The sequence below is a fragment of the Phocoena phocoena genome, chromosome 4 (assembly GCF_963924675.1).
Source record: "Phocoena phocoena chromosome 4, mPhoPho1.1, whole genome shotgun sequence".
Taxonomy (NCBI): domain Eukaryota; kingdom Metazoa; phylum Chordata; class Mammalia; order Artiodactyla; family Phocoenidae; genus Phocoena; species Phocoena phocoena.
The window spans coordinates 39115040-39138243 of NC_089222.1; positions in this window are offsets into that span (position 1 = coordinate 39115040).

Sequence of the window (23204 nt, forward strand, 5' to 3'; positions counted from 1 at the left end):
CGAAAAACTGGGTTTCTTGTGCTAAGAGAAGGCCTGATAATTGAATCCAATTTGTTTTGATTTTTATAGAACTATCTTTCCAGCATTTGGTGTCCTTTGAATGAAGAGGAAAAGAGATGAATAGGTTAGAAAGGCCTTATAGATTTTCAATGTGTCAGGCAGGCCTGAGTTTAGGTTCTGAGTGTCTAGTTCTTACAAACTTGGGCAGGCTTCAGTTTCTACATCTGTAAATTGGGGGAAATTTTAGTACCTCTTTTCTAGGTTGTTGTGAGTATTATCTAAGATAATGTATACAAAATAAACAGCCTCAAGTCAGGCACATAATAATGGCTCAATAAAACAGAGCTGCTGATAAAGACCACGAAGTCATAATTAACTGAAACTGTGTGGGTTTCTGAGTAAGATTGGCAGGAAATAAGTATGGGAGATATTCTCTTTAAGGCGATTTTATTTTACCAGTGCCAAGAGCAGGATTAATATCTTTGACTGGGCTTGAGAAGGCAGTGGATATGAGCACAGAGAACCAGACGACTCCATACCCTTCTATGCTCTTCTTTCCAGAACTTTCTTTTGTCACTGAGCTGTTGCACTTAAATATTTTCACTGAAGTCTCCTGGTATAAATTGGGTGTGTGCCTTCAATGCACAAGTTTAGAGAGTAGTACTGTATCAATGTACTTTTTCCTCCCTGTGCTAAAATGTTTCCATGGAAGAAAGTAAATTTTGGAGCTTTCTGTTTTCTTTTTTCTGTTTATTAAAAAAGTTCCCTGCCTGCAAAGTTGCTGGCAAAGTTATCCTTTGTCTCTTAAGACTTGATTCATCTTAAACAAATCTTTTTAAGGAATGCACTGTAGCATAAAGAAAAGGTGCTTGACATTCATCACATGAGCATTACATGAACCTTCAGGAATAAAAAAAATCACTCAAAACTGCCCAGGGAAGGGACTTCCCTGGTGGCGCAGTGGTTAAGAATCTGCCTGCTAATGCACGGGACATGGATTCGAGCCCAGGTCTGGGAAGATCTCACAGGCCGCGGAGCAACTAAGCCCATGTACCACAACTACCGAACGTGCACTCTAGAGCCTGCATGCCACAACTACTGAGCCTGTGTGCCACAACTACTGGAGCCCACGCGCCTAGAGCCCGGTCTCCGCAACAAGAGAAGCCACTACAATGAGAAGCCCGCGCACCGCAACGAAGAGTAGCCCCCACTCGCCGCAACTAGAGAAAGCCCGCATGCAGCAGCGAAGACCCAACGCAGCCAAAAATAAATAAATAAATTTATAAAAAATAAATAAATCAAGTGCGTGCCCCCATTTTATGGATGAGGACACTGAGAATCAGAGAACTGAGTAATCAGTCCAAGGTCATCTAACAACCAACTGGAATTTGAACCCAGAGTTTACATCCCTTCTACCAGAGTCAAGTGCATCTATTCCATCTTGCAAAATAATAGTGTCTAAGGCTAAGTCTTTCCCTTGAGCTCCACTGGAAAAGCTGTGTTCCTGGAGTGGCGGGAACAGGAGAAGAAAAGAGCTTCTTTGAAGCAGTGCAGGTTCTTGGGCCCCATCTCAGACCTACTGAATCAGAAACTCTGGGGAGGGGCCAGCAGGCTGTGTTTTAACAGGCCCTCCGAGGGATCCTGATGGGTGCTAAAGTTTGAGAACCACCACTCTATAGCTCTAGACAACCTGTCTTCAAAATAAGGTGCAAGCCACCTCCTTACTGTTTGCCCTGCCTTTTCAATCATGGCCAACAACTGAGCCCACCCTAGAAGGGCAGAGATGAGAAGAATTCTGTGAATGTTGAAAGTGTTTCCACATAGAACCCAATGTTAGCTTTCAGCTTCTCCAAAAAGTAGTACAAAACACACTTTGTCCATTCCTGACAACAGCATGGAAGCCTTTTAATTAGTCCACCCTAGAGGAAATAGAGATGAGCTCATTAAGTAATTCCTCTGATTACCGGTGGGCAGGGGTGTGCATTGTTTTCTGATGCATTTGTTTGCAGTGAGCAGTGCCACCAAACTGAAGGCTTCTTACAGAGGGTGTTAACATAAAAGGACTCCAACAAGCTGTTTGAGGGAGAGGGAGGTGGCGTTGATGTCAGGAACAGTCACAGAGCCAAACACACACACACACACACACACACACACACAAATACCAGTTCACACTGTGCAGATTGATCAATGGCCTGTATCCCAGGAAAGTGAGCATTAATATTCCTGATACTCCCTAAAAGTTCAAAAGATATATTAAAGCCTGGTGCCTTCCTCCAAGTTCCCATTGCATGGGGTTAAATGTCTACATTTTAGTGAAGGTGACCCAGCCAGTGACAAGATGTAGAGACCCAGGTTGTAGGAATATAAGAAATTGAAGTGAATACTGTTCGTAGAAATGTCTCATCTTACAACTCTGGGCATCTCAACCTAGCACACATTCAACTCTGGTAAGGAGTCTGAGTAATAGTACCCACACTCTCACAGCTGGAAAGGAATGCTGAGACTCTCCTCCAACTGCCTCTTCAATTAAAGAACTCTCTCTTCAATAACCCTGTTCCAGAATCATTCAGTATCATTTTTCTTTTTTTTGAATTAATTTTCATTGGCATATAGTTGCTTTACAATGGTGTGTTAGTTTCTGCTGTACAGCAAAGTGAATCAGCTATATGTATACATATATCCCCTCTTCTTTGGGTCAGTGTCATTTTTCTGAAGCCACGCAAATAGAACCAGGGGAATTCTAAATAAACTGGCTTGGTAGGATTCTTTGTGAAAACTGGGCCCAGCAGGCCAAGGTCAAAGCCTAGCTGAGAAGAGGAACCTGACTAAAGTTTGGTCAAGGAAGGAGTCCTTGTCATTTGTTGCTGTAGCCTAGATTCTCTGTGCCACTGGGTTAGGAAACATTTATTTTCTTTTGAACCCTGTAATAGTTTGTAAGAACTGCTATAACACAATACCACAGACTGGGTGGCTTAAACAACAGAAATTTATTTTTTCACAGTTCTGGAAGCTAGAAGTCCAAGATCAAAGTGTTGGCAGATTTGGTTTCTTCTGAAGCCTCTCTCCTTGGCTTGCAGATGGTCATTTGTTGCTGCATCCTCACATGGCCTTTCCTCTGTGCACGTGCACCCCTGGTATCTTTCTCTGCGTCCAAATCTCCTCTATTTATAAGGGCACCAGTCAGATTGGATTAGGGCCAAATGCCCTCATTTAAATTTAATTTGGGCCTGTACAGGCCCAATCTCCAAATAAGTCACATTTGATGTACTGGGTGTTAGGGCTTTAACATATGAATTTGGAGGGACAGAATTCACCCCACAACAAGCCCCAATTTTGCTCTCTTTCATTTTCCCAGACCGGCCCTAGTTCTGCTAATATTCCCCAGAATGTATTGAATGCTTTCCTGCTCATGCCGGTCCACCAAAGGTGGGACCTTCTTCTGATGTGGTCTGACCAGTGCTGAGGACCACACAACTCTTACTCCCCTTCTTCCAAACTCTATTTTTCCACGGGCACGAGCTTAATGCCTATGTCACGTAACTGGCTCTTCATGACCCTAGAACTTCTTTGGGGTGACTTTGCTGTTAAGTTAAATCTCCCTCATTCCGTTGATTTTCTGAACCCAAACACAGAAGTTTATATTTATGTTTGTTTCTGTTTATGATTTATTATCATCATTATATTTCCTTTTATTGTTTCTGACTTCTTGTTTGTGGCTTTAAAGTAGCTTTTGAATCTTAATGCTGTCATCCTGTATCCTTAGTAGTCCTCTCAGCTGTACGCCCACTGCCGGTTTCATGAGGTTGCCTTCTCTGCATTTATCTAAGTTGTTGGGAGATAAGCTTAACAGGAAGGTCCAACTAGGTCACACTTGGACAGCCCCCTGCAGATTGACATCTGTCCATCAATTCAGGAGTGTAATAAACACCAGTGAACTCACCACCCTGCCCTGTATCCAGCCCACATTTGTCGTCAGGAGTTGCTTTTCCCCTGGGCCAAAGAAGCCCACACCCACACCCTCTCCATCTTGTTCTTGGGCTATTGTGCCAATGGTCAGCCCGCTAGGACTTGAGCCACGTCTTCTTGGCTGCTAGAGATTTGATTTTTCTGTTGGCTCTGACTTAAGGACTCCGTATGTTCTGGATCCTGGCAGCTCAGCAATTACTCAGCTGGATCTGCCCCAGCAGAGCTTGCCCAAAGGGAACCCAAAGAGGGCACCCCTGGGTAACCCTGAAGCTTGGGTAAGCCTCAGTTCTGACAATAGGCTGAGCATTCTGAAGGGATTTCCCTTCATCAGGGGTCCTTGGTACTGTATTGTGGCCATTCTTAGATCCACGTAAATAGAATAAAAAACAGTCTCAATTTAATCTGCCACTCCAGCCCCTGCAAGGACACAGCTGGTGAGGGTGTGCTGACTTTATTCACAAGCCAGTCCCTTCTCTCCAGCCTTGCAATAATTTTGTTGTCTTTGTCATTCTATATCCTGCGGTGATTTCCCTGAGTGCAGTGAGTGATTAATTTAGCTGGTGTCACAGGCTACAACATGTTGATATAAAGGGAAAAAGAACGAGAAAAAGAAAAGTGTGGAAGGGGTGAAAGGCTACTGCAGCAAACACACACAGGACCCAAGCTCCAGCCCTCGTACAAGATGCTCCAATGGCCAAAATGACCCCACGACATTGTTTTTGTGAACAGGAGTACGAACTTCTGAATGGTTGAGTTCCGAAATTCAAAGCCTGAAACTCTCCCAGGGCTCTCTCACTTCCCACATTGCCTCTGAAACATCAATAGCTTCAGGAAATAATGAAAAGCAAATCAGAAATAAAATCAGAACTTGAAAACCCCTGGTTCTCTATGAAAAGGGCTTCTACTGTTCAAATTCTAGTTTACAAGAGAGTGAGATTTGGGATCTTGTGTTGAAAACAAACTCCAGATTTTTCTGCAGTTTTGATACCCAGTTTAACCCTTTATCCTTCTTGGCCCATGAAGCTTAAAGGACTAATGTGACTACTGATTTGAGACCTTGTACTGTTTACCAGTCCTAGGTGGAAGCTTGTCTGTACATATGGTTGTTGATATTGGTGAGGGAGTTTATCAAGTGATAATTGTTTCTATACACAACATAAAGTAGTTATGGCGTAACTGTGAATAATACAGTTTTCCTCATGGTGACCCAACTCCTCCCTTGCCATTTTGTAACCTGGCTTTTAAACATTGGGTTAAGAAGTAACTTAAGAGAGAATAAATTTTTGTTTTCACGCTAAGCCCAGATTTTGACATTTTTATCCTTAAAATAATTTTAAAAGAAATAGCAGTGATAATTTTCATTAAAAGTGATACAACTTCATTAAAGAAAACGTAGAAAGTATCTTAGAAAAAGTCACCTAAAATCCCACCATGCGGAGATGATCACTTTTAACATATTTAAGTTAGTATTTTCCTGGCACAAATGCATGTATGTGAATGTATATTTCTATACTTCATTCTAAAAATGAGATAATTCTGGACATATTAGTTTGTAACCTATTTTCTCTACTTAATAAGTTGTAAACATCTTTTCTTGGTATTCAATCTTTTCCACATTATTTTTAATGTCAGCACAGTATTCATTTCATTGGAGGGTGGGGGTAAAATGATACATACTCTGATTTAATCTTAAAATATAGGAGAGAAAATAAAAATTACTGGAAGTCCTCCTACTCAATAAAAACCACTGTAAATGTTTGAATGAGCAGCCTCCTGAGACCTCTCCTTGTACAATATTTTGTGCTCTCCATGGTGCTTTTCAATTTGCCTTTAAGCATTTGACAATGGATCAAGGAGAAACTCACATGTCTCAACTTATAGCTCTATATCATTATTTATTTTTGGCTGCGTTGTGTCTTCATTGCTGCACACAGACTTTCTCTAGTTGCAGCGAGCGGTGACTATTCTTCATTGAGGTGCACAGGCTTCTCATTGTGGTGGCTTCTCTTGTTGTGGAGCATGGGCTCTAGGTGTGCGGGCTTCAGTAGTTGCAGCATGCAGACTCAGTAGTTGTGGTACATGGGCCCTAGAGCACACGGACTTCAGTAGTTGTGGAACATGGGCTCAGTAGTTGTGGCACACAGGCTTAGTTGCTCCACGGCATGTGGGATCTTCCCGGACCAGAGATTGAACCCATGTCCCCTGCATTGGCAGGCAGATTCTTAACCACTGCGCCACCAAGGAAGTCCCATCTATATCATTATTTTAAAGGTCTATATTACATCCCATTCTAGTAGGTTCCATTATTTACATGATGAATACACCATCGATGAACATTTCAGTTGTTTTCTTTTTGTGTGTGTGTGCTATTCTAAACAACATTGTGATGGACATCACTGAGATTTATCAGCTTGAACTTGAGTGATTATGTCTTCAGAGTAAATTCTAAATGCGGAGTTGCTGGAACAAACAGAACACACATTGTACATTTTAACTACTAAAGTGACTTTTAGAAAAAGCACCAATTTTCATCTCCACTAAATAGTGTGTGAGAAAACTGATACTCAACAACACTGAGTTATATTAACTTAAACAGTTAATTTTGTCCATCTTCTGGGTGAAAAATAAAATTTATTGTTTTATTCACATTTTATTGATTATTAACAGGTTGAAATCTTTTAATGCATTGAATGTTTTACTTCTATGAATCGTCTAGTAACGTCCTGTGCTTTTTTTTGTTATTGGTCTTTTCTTTATTGATTTGTAAGAATATTTAGACAATAATATTTAGTTGTGATCTATCAGTTGTCATGTAAATATTTCTCCCATTTTGCTTGTTTTTCAACTTTGTTTATACTTTTAACTGAGCCAAAGTTTACTTTTTGTAGTCAAATTGCTCAGTTTTTATGTATTTTCATTACATGATTAGAAGTTATTTCCTGATCCAACATTATAAAAAATTATCACCATCTTCTTCAAGAACATTAATGGTTTTAATTTTTTATTACTTTTAAAACTTTGATCCATCTGGAATTTATTTTGGTGTATCCAACTTTATTCTAACTGGCCATCCAGTTGTATCAATACTATCTATTGGATAATTCATTTTTTCCCTATTAATTTGAAGTCCTACATTTATATATTATATGTTATAAATTCCCACCTATTTTTTAGAACTTGCTTTTATTACAAAAATAATATATGCACATGGTAAAAAAGGACACAGTCATCAAAAATTGTATACAATAATAAGTCTCCACCAACCACTGCTAGTTCCTCACTTCCCCTCCCTAGAGGGAACCATTTTCCAGAAGTGCTCTAGGCATACACAAGCATGAGAGGTGTGTCTGTGACACATGCATAATACATAGATATATACATGTCTGTGTATCCCATTTTATGTTTACACAAATTAGAGCTTCCTACATGTATGGCTTAGCACCTAGTTTCTTTCTTTAATTAAACAATATATCTTGGAACTCTTTATAAGATCAACAAAGCTACTTCATTCTTTCTCATAATTGCATAGTACTCCATTGTATGTAGGTACTGTAATTTGTTTAAACAAATAGCCTGCTTGTTGACAACTTTTTCAGTTTTTTTTCTATGACCAGCAATGCTATAATGAATATCTCACCTCAAATTTCTTGCACGTGTGTGCATATAACGTGGGACAAATTCCCCAAAGTGTCAGCTGCTGAACCAAAAGGGTATATGCACCTTGTATTTGGTAGATATTACCAAATTTTCCTCTAAGGGGGACTGTCTTAGTCCATTCAAGCTGTTATGACAAAATACCCCAACTGGGTATAAACAACAGAAATTTATAGCTCACAGTTCTGAAGGCTGGGAAGTCCAAGATCAAGGTGCCACCATGGTCAGGTGAGGCCCTCTTCCTTGTTACAGACTTCTCATTGTATCCTCACATAGCAGAAGGGGGCAAGGGAGCTCTCTGGGGCCTCTTTTATAAGGGCACTAATATCACTCAAGAAGGCACCACCCTCATGACCTAATCACCTCCCAAAGGCCACACCTCCTAATACCATCACACTGGGCATTAAGATTTCAACACATGAATTTGGGGAGGCCACAAACAATCAGATCACAGGAAGTTCAAACCAGTTTTGTACTCCCACCTATGTTGAAAGAGCTTGCTTAAGATCCTATCTCAAACATTTTTTTTATCTTTCTCAATCTGAAAATTGCAAAATGTTGTCTAATTGTTAAAGTGGATTTCTTTTTTATTTATTCAAACAGAAAGTCACAAAAATTATAATCATCCTCATCAGTTCACTCAGTCCCATGTAATTAATTTTTTTTCATCTTGATCTTTTGTTAGCACTTTTATGAATTCATCAGTTTTCCATTAGAGTTCTGAAACTGCTTATTCATTCAGTTCAGCAGTATAGTCAGTTACCAGAAACCTGTACTTGTCAGTCTTTTCCATGAATTCCTTGAAGATGAAACCCTTTTATAGGAACATTTTTGCAAAAGCATCAGAGTACACCCAGAACTGTCTGTAAATGACAAAAGACTTAAAAATAACCACGGTTAAAGATTTGATGGAAGTTCATAATAATGCAATTGACAAGAAAATTTAGTTATTTCTGAGATATACATTTTAAAGTAATAACTAGAATTATGACTTATAACATTATACCAGAACATATAAGATTTTTAGAAATTTCATGTAATGTCTGAAACATTTATATTAACATATTTCCATACAAATAACCGAAAGAAAGTTTAGTATTAGTTGGTTTTTTTGTTTGTTTTTTTATACTGTAGGTTCTTATTAGTCATCAATTTTATACACATCAGTGTATACGTGTCAATCCCAATCACCCAATTCAGCACACCACCATCCCCACCCCACCGCAATTTTTCCCCTTTGGTGTCCATGGTGTCCATGTTCTCTACATCTGTGTCTCAACTTCTGTCCTGCAAACCGATTCATCTGTACCATTTTTCTAGGTTCCACATAAATGCGTTAATATACGATATTTGTTTTTCTCTTTCTGACTTATTTCACTCTGTATGACAGTCCCTAGATCCATCCACGTCTCAACAAATGACTCAATTTCGTTCCTTTTTATGGCTAATATTCCATTATATATATGTACCACATCTTCTTTATCCATTCATCTGTCAATGAGCATTTAGGTTGCTTCCATGACCTAGCTATTGTAAAGAGTGCTGCAATGAACACTGGGGTGCATGTCTTTTTGAATTATGGTTTTCTCTGGGTATATGCCCAGTAGTGGGATTGCTGGATCATATGGTAGTTTAAAGTGGATTTCTTTTATTATTAGTGAGAGTGGGAACATTTTCATGTATTTATAAATCATTTTTCTTTTTTTATAAAACATGAATTCATGTTCCTGTTCCTTATAGTGTCGAGAGAACTCTTTATAGATTGAGAAAATTAATCATTTGTCAATAATATATGTTTTAAATGTTTCTCTTGTTGGTCATTTGTCTTTTGACTGTATTTATGATATTTTCACTGTGCAAAAAATTTAATTTTTAGGTAGTGTAATTTATTAACCTTTAACTTTATGCCTTCTGGGTTTGTTTTCTTGCTTAGAAAGGCTTCCACCATTTCAAAATTACAAATGAACCTCATGTTTGTTTCTAGAATTCTTATGGTTTCATTTTTTTTTAATGTTTAAATATTTGATTCATCTTTCTGTTAGGAGGAAGATTGAGTGTATTCAGTTTTAGTCTTTTCCCAGAGGTCTAGATAGTTGTCCCTAAAACTGTTTCTTGAAAAATCAATTTTTCCCATTGATTTTAAATCATGGGTTTATCATATATGAAATTTTCATATAAAGTTAGCTCTAATTTCTCAAATCTGGTCCATTGGTCTAAGCTTTCTAGGCTGTGCTGACAGTGCACAGTTTTAATTATTATAGTTTTACAATACATTTTAATATATGTCAGGTCTCCATCAATAGTCTTTTCCTACGTTTTCTCACTACTCTTGACAAGTGCCAAGATAGACAAGAAATGCTCTAGAAAAATTAATTAATGCTAGTGGGATTTTTATTGCAATCGCATCAAATTTATAGAGTCCTTCTGCCTATTTACTAGGTCTCTTTTCATGTCCTTTACTAGTTTTTGAATTTTCTTTATATATTTCCTGTACATTTCTTATTGAGTTTAATTTGAGATATGCAATAGTTTTTGCTGCTGTTGTGAATGGGATAATTTCTTCCATTAAAGTTTCTTTCAGATATTGTTTGTCTATTTAAAGCAAACTTAAACGAGACATTTTTCTTGTCTCAATTCAGTATTGATGTTCTTACTTTTATGGAGAATTCAGATATGTAACCATCACATTATCAAATAAGAGTTGTGTATATGACCCATTCCAAACCCCAACCGGGTGTGAAGTGATGAAGAAATGATAGGAAACACCAAGTAGATAATGGACAATCAATTTAATCTTCAGGTAATTGTACAGTTTTAGAGGGTTTTTATAATTTAACATAAAAGCAAAAGACTGTCATTCTTAGCAAAGGACAACAACTTCATATGAATCAATGCTGGTACCGTGTGTTATCATAACCAACACACTATGAACATTTTGTCACTGATTCCTGCCCCCTCTTCCCTTTCTTCCTGTCTGTGTCAGAGATGTTTTCTCTTAATGCATTCAAAAGGGCTATTTTGGGATTTGAGTCACCTTTTCTCCTTGTGTCTCTGCAACAGACACAATCCATCAACCTCCTATCATACACAAAAGAAAAAAATCCACTCTCCAAGATAGCAAGGCAGTCACTTGGTACCATGTGTTATCATAACCTGAACCCAGGTTCTCTGATGTTTCTGAGTGTGAATTCTCAGCCACCTCAGATGCCCGCATTTGGTGCCCTGCCTGGCTCAGTTTAGAACAAAACACTTTTCCTGACAAGTTGTGTGGTGCTAATTATATTTCAATTAGCAGTTGGTCAAAACCCTGCAGAAAACCAAAGAACAGCCCTTCACAGGTTCTGATAAGAAGTCATATGAACTAAGGCATAATTATTGCATCATGGACAGAGGCTACACCCACGTCATAGATCTTTATATCAATAACTGAAGTCATAGATGCTAATTTGGCTGCGTTGCGAAGCAGACCTCACTAATCAAGAGAGAATAAAGAAAAAGAGAACTTTGTGATTATTCAGCTGGCTGGAGGTGGCCTGCTATGATGATGAGAATCCTAAGAAATGCATGGTGCATGATAATTATTCTTTATGAAAAGGAAACATGACCTTTAACCAGTTGCTAAACCCTCTTTCCTTGTAGAAGCAGCTGCCGCACTCCTAATTTACAACAGCTCTATTGCCCAATACATGGGCGGATTGGAAAAGCATGGAGGTAAACCATAATGTCCCCTGAATTGCAGACTCATACGGCCAACCACCTACTTGACATCCATGCCCAGTTTTAATAGGACTAATGCTGAGCTTCCTTCTTCTCCCGGACCTGCTCCTCCCATAGCCTCCCACCAAAAAAAAAACCCCTTCATGCTTGATGCCTCTCGTTCTCTCACAGCCCATATCTGGTCCATCAGCAAATCGGGGCAACTGTACCTTCAAACTCTCTCCAACATCGAACCACTCCTCATATCCACACTGCTATTACTTGTGTGAAGCCGCTATCATCTCTACCAGGCTGCTTCACTGGCCTCCTAAGTGGTCTATTCTCAACAAGCAGAGTGATCCTGTAAATGCTAAATTATGTCTGTTATTCCTCTGCTCAAAAGCCTCCAATGGTTCCCCATGACATTCGGAGTAAAAGCCAGTGTACTTACCATGTTCTACAGAACGCCCTGGGATCTGGCCCCCATCACCTCTCTACCACTGCACTCATCCACTACACTCCCCTTGCTGCCTTCACTCTAGACAACTCGCCACATTGATGTTCCTCACACACACCAGACAAACCCCGCCTCAGCCTTTGCACTTGACAGTCCCTCTCCCCCAGATATCACATGGCTCACTCTATCACCTCCTTAAGGTTTTTTTACTTAAATGCCATTGTATCAGCAAATCATTCCCTGGATATACTGCCTAAAAGTGCAACCCCACACTCTCACTTCTCCTTCTTCCTTTCTTTGTTATTCTCCTCAGTTTTCAGCACTAACATATGTCCCATTTTATTTGTTCATCTATTGCCTGATGGAGTATAATGTCTTGGAGGGCAAAGGTTTTGTCTGATTTGTATCCCTTGCACACAGAACAGAGCCAAGCACATTGTAGGCTTGATAAATATTTGTTGAATAAGTGAATGAATGAATGGACAGTTGAGAACAAGGGCACAATAAAATTTTTTAACATTGAGCTTTAACAATATACTACATTTTCATTTCTTAAATTAGATACTTGAAAGGCTCATTGATAAAGCATATGTTAATGCCATTTTATCACTTGAAAAAATATGATCAAAGCTTCAGAGTTTTAACGATCAACTGCTATCCTTTCCTGTTGTTTTATTTTTCCTTGAAGACTCTGACAGGCAAAGGAAGGTAGGTCTGTGTGGTCCTCAGCTTAAACTGAAGACTCCCCCATTCTCATTATAATTATGTTGTCATTGATGGAGACAACAGTGTTCAGTGTTGTTTTTTTCAGTAGGTAGGGACATGGGGAAGGCTTTCGTTGGGCCAATTTAACCCTGAATATAATGCTATAAATCATAAAAGAAAAGTCCCAGCCATTGCAAATTAACCTGGTCCAAATGAAGTCACCCTAAAGAGAGACAGGTGTCAGGATGGTCAAAAGCATTTAGTACCAATTTGCAGTGCTACTAAATCTAATGTAAAAAAAAAGAGACCAGAATGATGTAACTTAAGTATTTGCCTGGTGGTACATCTTAGGGATCTGGAGCCTACAGTGATACATAAAGCAACATTCTCAGGGTCTCTGCTCATCAAATCTTGGGGTTTGATCATCTCAGTCATTTGAAAATTTACCTCTTACTGTTTCTATTGATATGTCATGTACTCATTAAGTACACACCTGCGAGTGAAGTTTTGTTAAGTGAAAGCTAATTTATACTCACTACACACACTGGCTGCTATTTTTATATAGCCAATTTGGGTTTTGTTTTATGTTGCCCGTCACCTAGTAGTTCATTTTGTAATGGACTTCTAAAGATTAGAAAACCAGCAACCCATATATAAAGCCAGGTTACTTTAATATTCAGCAGTAGACTATAACCATGCTACGAAAAATAAATTTTATTCTAAGGCTAGCTGACTAGTCAGGGAGAGCAGGGAGGGTTTGGAAAGGGTATTCCCAGATTAGATGCTGCACAACCCACTTCACATGTACTATAATTTGGAGATGTGAATGGGACCTGGTACCTAGAATTTCTCTGCATAGAGCAAGAACACATATATAAAGTCTTTTAGTATGCCTGATTTGATTTTCCCCTTCTCAATAAAGCTCTCAACCCCAATTCCCATGTAGAAAGTCTGTACCTCTGTAATACCAAGCAAGTTCTGTGCAATGAGCTATGGAGGCCTGCATATTTACACTGCAACATAAAAATCCAAGCACACATAATGTACATCCATGATTCATCCTACAAGAGTAATTTTCCAGTTTCACTGGTCCATGGGTCACTTTCTTAAAATAGTGGTATCTGAAGTATGAGATGCCACTTGCTCACTTGGATGGGTGTGGGGAGATATGGGCTATGGAGGACAGCTAATGAGAAAGGCATTCTGTTTCACAACTTATAACTGTTGGGGGAGATAAGGAGAAACATTCACCCAGCATCAGGGCTCTATGTTTATTTATGTCCTGCCTTTATTTTTAACAACATTTCAAGGCTGTTGTGTTGAAAGAGAAATGTTTGAACACTGTGTCTCATCCTACGTTGAACCCTATACTACACAGGTGGTGTCATGGAACTCTGCTGTCTGTGGACAGAATATTTTTTATCTCAGGACCCCCCAGAAAGTGCTTTTAGGCAACCCAGATCCTTATCACTGTAAGCAGGGTCTCATTCTCTATCTCTAGTAATAACTAGTAGAATATTATATTCAGGCTTACAATCCAGAATAGCATTTTTCATTCTGCCAGACTGTGAAATTAATGTAGCACAACCAGTATTTTTAAGTGAAATACAATAGAATAGAAAATATCAAAGGGTAGCTTATATAACAGGAACAAGTATTGTTTTATAAGTTTGTGTGTGTGTGTGTGTGTGTGTGTGTGTGTGTGTGTGTGAGTCTTGGGTATTGACAGGAAAGTGCTTGCTTACTGTAGGTTGTTTAAAAGCCATTTATGGCCAATTACAAGTATTCAACAATATTTCTATTTTCTCCTTTGAGGTAACATGACTATATCATTTAAGCCTCTTCCGTAGTTAGATGAACCCATATGACTGAGTTTTGGCCAAGGGCATGTGAAAAGAAGTGCCATGCATCCCTTCCAAACTTTGCCCATAAGAATTTCCCAAACTTGATCCTTGCTTTTTCCCCACATATAACTGAGTTGAGAGGACCCAGAGGAAGGTGGAGCCACGAGATGGGAGGAGTCTGGGTCCCTGAAGGTACATGTGGAAGTCTGCTTACTCATCAGTTCACACTGAACTGTAAAGGGGGTGAAAAATAAATCATTTGTCTTAAGCCACTGCAATTGGGAGTGTGTTTGTTATAACATCTAATTAACACAGGACTGATGAAAGGGTGAACATCGTGGCAAGGTGCTCTGCTCTCCTGCCTCTGGTTTTATTTCAGCTCCTTTAAAACAGGACACCCAACAAGCACTAAGCTCCAACTCCATGGCGCATGTATGAGGCTTAGATTTCCTCACAGCCTCGCTGCACTTCTGTGTTTTAACTATGACTAGATCTCCAGTTGGACCTTGGCTTTCTGCTCCATTATGTTCAGACATTCGTCTCAATGTCTGTCAGTCACTGAGTCTCACCAAGCCCCTGGGACCTACCCCACAGCCAGTCCTTCCCCACCAGTCCCCTATAGATCCTTATCCATGATCTGTGATCTATTTCAGCCTTAGGATGTAGGTAATGTCTACAAATAAAATTTATTTCTGACACAAATTTTAATTTATATGAGAATATTCTCTTTCTAAGAAAAGAATCTGAATAATTTCAACAGTAACAATGAGTAACAATAGCTAGCGTGTACTGAATGCCTACCATCAGGCATATATTATCCCTAAATCTCACAAAAATCTAGTAGAGTCGATATTATTATACCCATTAAAAGAGGAAGAGATTGAAGCTCAGAGAGGCTGGGATTTGTCCCAGGTCACACAGCTATAATATGGACTTGAACTCACATTTGTCTGATGACCAAACCCACACTCTTTCGCCTTCCTGATGGCAAAAAAGGACAAATGTCTAACAGCAGGAAGTTTAGATGTCTATATACTGAAGAGGCTTCCTGTTCTTGGAGGTCCCACTGGGCACTGAGAAATGCTGAACTTTTAGCTCACTTGTGGTTTGTGGGAAACTGGGGAGATCAGAACTGAACTGAACAGCTCCATGGAGGCTGCGACTGCATTTGCTGTGCATGTGGCAAAGGAATGCCACACTCCCAACTAAATACGCTTCCCGGCACAGCTCTCTGAAGTTTGGTCAAGGAGCTGGGAACTGACAGGAATAAACGAGACCACTGGAGGCTTATTCCAGTATAAACAGAACTGGCCAGGTTGCGTCTTCAGACAAAAATCTAAACCAATGGTTTTTGAGGGGGATGCTCATGACAATCCACTGGGGAATGGGAAGAAGATATGAGAACCTCTCCTGGCATAGTGATTCCAATTTAAAATAAGACAGAAATTAAGTGTTTCTAACATCTAATAAATAGGCTGATACCGGTACTCTTATCTCTTCCTTATGTCACACCAGACAAGTAGCACCATGACATATCCTGAGGGAAAGTGAGGGTTCCATGTTCCATGGTACAGCAGCGTGAGAGCTGAGCCCTTACTCATTCTTTCACTTTCTTGTTTTGCAACCCAGTTCGGCTTACATGGCCCTGTTTAAGTACATTTATATGTTATGTTATCTGGCTGTATTATTTGGGGTTCTCCAGAGAAACAGAACCAATAGGAGATACAGAGCTATATATAAGGAGGATTATTATAGGAATTACCTCATGGGTTATAGAGGCAGAAGAGTCCCACAATCTACTGTCTGCGAGCTGAAGAGCCCAGAAAGCTGGTGGTGTGTTCAGTCTAAGTGCAAAGGCCCTAGAACCAGGGGAGCCAATGGTGTAACTCCCAGTCCAAGGTCAAAGACTTGAGAACCAGGGGGCTGCTGGTGTCAGTTCCAGAGTCTGAAGGCTTGAGAACCAGAGCCTCCAATGTCCAAAGGCAGGAGAAGATGAACATCCCAGCTCCAGAAAAGAGAGAAGAAATTCGCTCTTCCTCTGTCTTTTTGTTCTATTCTAGCCCTCAGTGGATTTGATGAAGCCCACCCACATTGGTGAGAGTTAATCTCTTTACTCAGTCTACTAAATCAAATACTAATCTTTTCCAGAAACTCTCACAGACATACCCAGAAGTAATGTTTTATGAGCTATGTGGGCATTCCTTAGCCTAGTCAAATTGACACACAAAAATAACGATCACATTGGTTTTAATGAAACCAATTGCCACCTGGCTTTAACAAAATCAATCTTTAAAAACATAAAATGGTCATATGGCTTAAGATATTCCTGCCAAAGTATCTGAATGTTGAAGATAGTCCTAATAAGACAAGCACAGGTAAACATATTAGCTAAAGTACCACAAAAAGCATTCTAATCAGTTGGTTTCCTCTCATTAAATGTTAATTAGTTCATATAAGCTTCCTGTGTAGGAAAGTATCAAGTACTTAGCAAGCATTAGGGAAGAGGCGAGTCACAAGTGGAGACTGACGGACAACAGACACTACTGGAGCAATGACATTGTTACCTTGCTAGGTGACATTTTTCTTTGAGGCATATGTGAGCTTCTTGAGGAGGATCCAGAAGGCCTGCCAGAAACAAACACAGATTAGAATTTTCATTCTGGTAATGAGTCTCTGAAACAACATTTGTTGAGTTTTAAAAAACATACTTAATGGGGGCTTCCCCGGTAGCACAGTGGTTGAGAGTCTGCCTGCCGATGCAGGGCACATGGGTTCACGCCCCGGTCCGGGAAGATCCCACATGCCGCGGAGCGGCTGGGCCTGTGAGCCTTGGCCGCAGAGCCCGTGCGTCCGGAGCCACGCCCGCTGAGCCTGCGCGTCCGGAGCCACGCCCGCTGAGCCTGCGCGTCGGGAGCCGCGTCCGGAGCCTGCGCATCCGGAGCCTGTGCTCCGCAACGCGAGAGGCCCGCGTATCGCAAAAAAAAAACAAACCAAAAACATACTTAATGGGATTAGCTCCTGAGCCAAATACTATGATTATATTCCAGATACACTGGCTCACACCGTTTAAACCCACAGAACAGGATAATCATATCATATTAAATGGCCTTTTATTTAGATTGTTTTAGTATGCTGGCTTATAAGCCACTTTGGTAAAGTTATAAAAATAAGAGGAACAAAACTTAGGGGCTGTGTGGACCCCATCATTAAGTGATTTGGAAATGGGTCCCTGGGATCATACATGTTTGGGACAAGAAGGGACTGCAGCCAGTTCACACGAGCATGGCCACACCATGCTCGTGGTGGCCCCTGTTCTGATTGGCCAGTGCCTGGCCCCAAGCAGTTGCAAAATATCACAAATATCACTCCTGAAAAAGTCTAAAGCACTCATTTCATAGATAAAGACACAGTGACCCAGAGAGATAAAGTGACCTGCCCACACTACACATCTTATTAAGAGAAAAACAGAACTTGGACTTGAGCGTCATTCTACAGTGCTCCTTTGGCGTCCCCACACCACCCTCTTCCCCTGAAATTTGTTGCCATTTTTCTTTATAAACTGGTGATGTAACAACACCTTTTGATACAGAGAGACAAAGGCTGTTAAGCAGGTTGGGCAAATGCTTTGATAACAGGTAAAGGAGCTATAAATTGCTATCTTTCAAAAATAATGTCAAACATTTATTGAGTGCTTACTACATGACAGGCACAGATACTTCACTTGTTTAATCATTTAAACAATATTACCTTTAATCTTTACAATAGCCTTATTGAGTAGTTATGATTATTGATTTCATTTAACACGTGGAAGAACTGATGTATAGCGAGACTGAGTAACTTGCTATGGAGATGACTTCTAAGATGACCCCCAATTGATATTCACACTCTGTGTAATTTCCTCCCTTTGGCTGTGGGCTGGACCTAATGACTCACTTCAAATGGAATACAGAAAAAAAAGTGATGGGATGTCACTTCCATGGCTAGGTTATAAGAGCCTGGGACATCTGTCTTACTAGAGACTTTTATTCTGCTGGCTTTGATGGCTACTCTGTTGGAAATGCCCATGTGGCAAGGAACCTGAGGGCAGCCTCCAGCCAACAGCCAGCAAGGAATTTAGGCTTTCAACTCAACAGTTGTCAAGGAACAGAGTCTTGCCAAAAACCACATGAGTGAGCGTGGAAGTGGATCCCTCCCCAGTCGAGCTTCAAATGAGATCCCAGACCTTGGGCCAATGCCTTGATTGCAGTCTTTGAGAGACTATCAAACAGAGGACACAACTAAGTTGTTCCTTCATTCCTGATCGACCCAAACTATGAGATAATATATGTTGTTTTAAGTCAATCATTTTAGCATAATTTGTTATGATGCAAAAGATAACTAGCACAGTTACCCAAGACTACATAGCTACATAACTCCTGGTATAGCCAGGAGTTGAACCCAAGAAGTCTGGCTGTTAAACCTATGCTTTTTTCCACTAAATCTACTCTTTTAACCAGTGACACCACACTACCTCTCAGAAGGGACACCACATTCTTCACGAACATCATCATCACCATCATCACCATCATTATTACCATCACCATCATCACCTCTGTCCCCATCATCATCATCATCACTACTACTACATACCAAATATTAGCTAAGTGCTTTATATAAATAATTTTATGTAATCCTCAAAATGACCCTGTGGGATATATCCAAAAATAAAAATAAAAACACCAATTCGAAAAGATACATGCACCCCAACGTTCATAGCAGCATTATTTACAATTGTCAAGACATGGAAACAACCTAAGTTTCTACTGACAGTTGAACAGATAAAGAAGATATAGTATATATACACAATGGAATACTATTCAGCCATGAAAAATAATGAAGTTTTGTCATTTGCAGCAACATGGATGAACTTGGAGGGCATTATGTTAAGTGGAATAAGTCAGACAGAGAAAGATAAATACTGTATGATATCACTCATATGTGGAATCTAAAAAATACAACAAACTAGTGAATATAACAGAAAAGAAGCAGACTCATAGATGTAGAGAACAAACTAGTGGTTACCGGGGGGCGGGGGGCAACATAGGGGTAGGGGGAGTGGAAGGTACAAACTATTGGGTGTAAGATAGGCTCAAGGATGTATTGTACAACCCAGGGAATATAGCCAATATTTTGTAATAACTGTAAATGGAAAGTAACCTTTAAATTTTTGTATAAAATTTTTATTTAAAAAAATGATCCTGTGGTTCCAACTTTATAGTTTAAAAGAAATGAATCTCAGATAATAAAAGCAACTCACCTAGGGTCACATAGAAAATTCAGAACTTGACCCAGCTGAGTCCAAAACCAATGCCTTTCCAGCTAAATTTTGCTGCTTCTCTATAAACCAAAGGGCTGTATCTAACTGGTTAATGATGCCCTAATACATAATTTTTACAACATTGGAAAAAATGTATAACAATTTTTTTAGTAAATCGTTGATAACAAAATCTAATTGCTGCAGAGTTTTCTAACTTTACCACAGTTAACAATTCCATGGAGACTTTTAGGATGTGGGATGTAGGAGTGCCATGGAAAACTGGAAGCAAAAATGAATGCTTTACTACATTGTATATAGCACTTCTTGTTAGCAAATATAATGAATTGAAGTTAACATCAATTGTATGATACTAAGTTTCTTTCAAAAATAAAAGTCATAAACCCTAAATCTAATATAATAACTTGCATTGCATATAAAACCTTGAATGATTCCTTATAGTACGGTGGATAAGAAAGCTCACACTCCTTGCCATAGCATTTTGGTCTGACCATCTTAGCCCAATTTTCAGCTTAATCCTCTACACAGATGTCACCTATGAAACTCAAGTCTGATTGTATCATATCAGGGCGTGAAATCAGACACCTAGATTTTTGCTTCCAGATTGAACACATTGCTTACCGAAGCACAAAAAGATTTTTGAGGGAGAACAGCAGGATGAGGGGAGGAAGGAGAGATGGGAGTACGAAAGGAAGGAAGGAAGGAAAGAGGGAAGGGAGAAGAGAGGATTTCACTCTTTTCACTTTAGCAATGAATCCTCAAATTCACTAAATATTCTAATTCCATCATAAGTGAGTCACAAAGTATCCTGACACACTTCAGTTTATAACAAAGTTCCCCTGCAGACTAAACAGAGAGAAAGCAGAAACGTTGGGTACATGACATCAAGTATTCTACCATAAGCTTTATAACCTCTGCTTTCTTCTGCATCCAGTTCACATGGTCCTAAGATCCCTTCCAATTTTGCCTCCAAGGGTTTGAGTGTCTGAACCATATTTAAACAAAAAAGTACCATAGGTACTTTTTTAAAGCAACTAAGAACTCTGCTAAGTCCGATGTGCTTCTGGTGGAAGCAATGGAGTAATTAACTGCAATGAATTATAATGATCCTAATCATGTTCTTTAGAATATTGGCGGGGTTAGCTAGGAAGAAATGGCATGCACAAGACCGCCTAAATAATGGAGGAACCAGTAAGCATCATTTTAAATAGTGCTTGAGTTCACGTTGTAGGTGGGATATTGGCATGGTCCCATTCACTGTCACTTCATTAACCATCAGTTCAGGGATTGCTTCTATTTCTGTATGAAGTCTCTGACCTGCTTTTTGGTAGGCTTGACAGAGTCCTTCAGACTTCAGCTGTCAGCCTTCATCTTCCAAGCTCACACCCTCTTGTCCCTAATTGCATTAGAGTGAGGGAAAAGAAGAATGACCTCAATGGTATTTATTTGGCCCAGCAGGATGAAGACTTGGCTGGAAGAGGAAATGGTGAGGCTGCTGCTCTTAATTCCAAGGGGAAGCCTTGAAGGCTGCTATGAAGCCTGCTGCTGTCTTATTGCTTAGGTCTCAAGTCAGGCTGAAAAGCTGAAACGGCAACTTTTCAGCATGTGATTGTACTTCTTTTCATTTTCCTTATAATTTGCCCACAACCGACTGTTTAAAACATGTGCCTAGTGCTGTGTCACGTTAGAGAATGCAAATACTATTGCCACTTCTTGTTTCCATCTCCCCCTCAAACCCTCAAGGTTTTTAAATCCCTAAATGTCTCTCTCCTCCCAAGCATCCCTTGTTCACTCCCTACAAAGTGCCTTTTATGCCTTTTAGGCACAAACACTATTAGTGGCATCTTTTAAAACTTATTTGGATGGAAAGCTTTATAAAATAGATTATGACCTTCGACCCAGGGATGCCCCAGGGACTGTTAAGGTGTGTAGAACTGTCTGCCCCTTTACTAAATGGTCCCAGACGGCTGTACTTTTCCAGTTCTTATGTCTGTTTTCCATTATTTTCTGTCTCCTCTGTGCTACCAATTCATTGTGCCTACTTCATTTCCCACAAATTCTGACCCACCAAATATGTCTCCCAAAAATCAATTTTTGTTTTTAGAAATCAGAAATAGCTAGGATCTTAGTCATCACCCTTTACTTTCTGACCCAGGAGTTTAAAGTTCACACAGTGAGGTTCTTTAATAAGTATTTCAAGGGACTGAAGAAACATGGTAGTTTAAGATACAAAAGATAGTCACTCTAGGGTTAAAAACAAAAGAAAATATTTATGATGATGGTCAACATCTATATTTGGCATTTTATTTCAAGAACTGACTTCTCTTTTATTCAGAGTTCTGAAAACAGCCAGATTCATGGGAGGTAGTTTTTCCTGTAGTCACATCTGCCCGACTTTATTGAATTTCCTTTTCTTAATGAATCATGAGGGTTGAGTTAAATGTTAAATATCGGTGTTTATATAAGGAACATGCATGTTTGCTTTTTCTTCAATTAAGGAAAAGCTGGTTGACCTTTGTGCCACTGAGTCTTGTGCTTGTTAACTGCGTGGCTTTCCCATCTAACAAGCCCTTCTTGTAAGACCGATCACACCATCTCATAGGCACAGTTGGCTTTCCACTAGGTGGCATCACAAAAGAACGTGTGCCCCAGAAACCGGAAGATGAAAAAGTAGGAAATGTCTTATTGTGATGCTGGGGAGGGGGTGGGGGCGGGGGGGGGGGTTTGACTGCACAAATGTACACATTAGGAACCTGGGGATGATGAGAGGTTACTTCAAACACTTAACGTTGGAAAGCAACTCAGTATAAGTTTAAGAAACCCAGCTGCACTTACAATCATCTGGAAGGTCTCCTTTTTTCCACTGCTTTGACTCCTCTTCACCCATTTCTCCCACTCTCCACCCCCCACCTCTCTGGCAAACATCAATTTGTTTTCTGTATCTATAAGCTTGGGTTTTGTTTTGTTTTATGTTTTGATTCCACATATGAAAGAGATCACATGGTATTTGTCTTTCTCTGTCTGACTCATTTTACTTAGCATAATGCCCTCAATGTCCATCCATGTTGTCACAAATGGCAAGATTTCATTCTTTTTAATTGCTGAATAATATTCCATTGTATATAAATACCACGCTTTCTTTATCCATTTATCCCCTAATGGACACTTAGGTTGTTTCCATTTCTTGGCTATTGTAAATAGTGCTGCAAAGAACATGAAAGTAAATATATCTTTTCATGTTAGTGTTTTCATTTTCTTCTGATAAATACCCAGAAGTGGAATGGCTGGACACTATGGTAGTTCTATTTTTAATTTTTTGAGGAACCTCCATACTGTTTTTCACAGTTATTGCTCCAATTCACATTCCCACCAGCAGTGCACAAGGGTTTCCTTTTCTCCACATCATTGGCAACACTTGTTATTTGTTGTCTTTTTGATTAGGCATTCTGACAGGTGTGAGTTGATATCTCATTGTGCTTTTGATTTGCATTTTTCTGATGATTAATGATGTTGAGCATCTTTTCGTGTGTCTGTGGGCCATTTGTATGTGTCCTTTGGAAAAATGTCT